Genomic DNA, 2,176 nt, shown 5'->3' on the forward strand with positions numbered 1-2,176 from the left:
GGCATCAGCATCGTTGTGTCTGTTTTGTGAGATGGAGGAGGACTTTGTGGACTGGTGTTGGACACATGGGTTAATGTTGCACTTGTGGACTTGGGCAGCACTGGGTTGGGATGTTTTCTTGATGCACACTTAACCTGTATATAAAACTCTCTCTTATACATGAGTTGCTGTGGATTTGTTTCTCTAAAGTACCCAGACTAAGACACCCATCTTCCACTCTGAGGGAGAAAGATGAGGTTTTCTGTCCCATGTGTTGCAAGGGACTCAGTCATCGTCAGAGTTGTCTTTATTATTGCCATTGGGTGCTGTGGAGTGCACGCAGACTCCGTGAATCGGTGACACAACACACTGCCCGACCCTGCACCGGCTTCACGACGATTCTTAGGTTTGAGCCCATTGTTGCAGCCGCTGTGTCAATCTATCTCATCGAAGGCCTTCCTCTTTCTCCAGGGACTGCTATCTCCTGATTACCTGTCCGACGAACCTGAGTCAAAGTCTCATCATCCTTGCCTCTAAGGGGTACTCTGACCGTACTTCTTCCAAGACTGATGGTTAGTTCTTTTGGCAGTCTGCAGTACTTTGGTATTCTTCACCAGCACCATGATTCAAATGCAGCAATTCTTCTTAATCGGGCGACCCCTGTGAAAGGGTCGTTTGACCCTCCAAAGGGGTCACAACCCAGAGGTTGAAAACCGCTGATTTAAGGCAAGTGAAAACACCATAGCTTGGGTCAGGCACACCTTAGTCCTCAAAGTAACATACTTGCTTTTCAACATTCTAAGAGGTCTTGTGTAGCAGATGACTGCTGCTTCCATGAGTATTGATTGTGGATCCAAGCAAGCCAAAACTTTTGACAACTTCAATCTGCTCTCTGTTTAGCAAGATGTTACCTCTTGGTCTCGTTGTAAAGATTTGGGTTCTCTTTAAATTGAGTTGTAATTCACACTGAAGGCAGCAATCCTTGATCTTCATCAGCAAATGCTTCAACTGCTCCCCACTTGCAGCAAGGAAGGTTGTGTCACTTGCATATCACACGTGGTTAATAAGACTTCCTCTAACCCTGATGCCACATTCTCCTTCATATAAGCCAGCTTCTCTGTTTATTTGCTCAGCATACAGCTTTAACAACATGGTGAGAGGGTACAGCCCTGATATACACCTGTCCTGATTTTAGACCATGCCGTGTTCCCTTGTTATGTTCACACAACTGCTTCGTGATCCATGTCTGAACACAATGAAGTGTTCTGGAATTCTCATTCTTCTCACGGTTACCATAGTTTGTTACGATCCACCCAGTCAGATACCGTTGTATAGCCAGTCAATAAAGCGCAAGCAAACATCTTTCTGATATTCTCTCTTTCAGCCAAAATCCATCTGACGTCAGCAATGATACTCCTGTTCCACGTCCTCTTCTGAGTCTGGCCTGAACCCTGTCAATGTGCTGCTGAAACCATTGTTGGATGAGCTTCCGCAAAATTTTACTTGCGTATGATTCAATAATGTCGTTCTAAAATTCAAGCATTCTGTTGGGTCATCCTTCTTGGGGACAGATACAGATTTGGTTCCATGATTCTGTGTAGTATTCTTTCCATCTTCTCTGGATGCTTCCTGTATTGTTCACTATTTTGCCCATAGAATCTTATAATGTTACACTCTAAACTTGATTTTTTCCTTGCGTTCTTTCCGTGTCAGAGATGCTGAGCATGTTCTTCCTGTTTGGTTTTCTCACTCTAAGTGAGAGTGAGAGGTAATCTACACTGTTAGCTCCTGATTTTATGGTTTTGCATTATATTTTATCATTCATCAGAACAATATTTTTCTTTTTCAAATTTCTCACAGGTATTTTCATATATTTGTTTATCAAGATTAACATTCAATTTTCCCTTGTTTTATACCACTCCATATCCCACATCATAATGGTTCTTCAATATGAATTCCATTAAACTTATAAATTGAGTTAGAGGAGAAGACATTTTAGCAATATTGAGATTTCCTATCCAGGGATTTTGATATTTTTTCCATTTATTAAGATCTTCTGACTTCCGGGAAGATGGCGACGGAGTGACACATACCAGAGGGACTCCGCAGAATCCAGCCCAGGAGAGCTGCTTAGAGGGAACTTTAACACAACTAGAACACAGGAGGAGCATCATAAAGATAAGTAGGCACAGACCCA

This window comes from Echinops telfairi, unplaced genomic scaffold (assembly GCF_000313985.2).
Source record: "Echinops telfairi isolate 266 unplaced genomic scaffold, ASM31398v2 ScPeMD7_22;HRSCAF=79, whole genome shotgun sequence".
NCBI classification, from domain to species: Eukaryota; Metazoa; Chordata; class Mammalia; order Afrosoricida; family Tenrecidae; genus Echinops; species Echinops telfairi.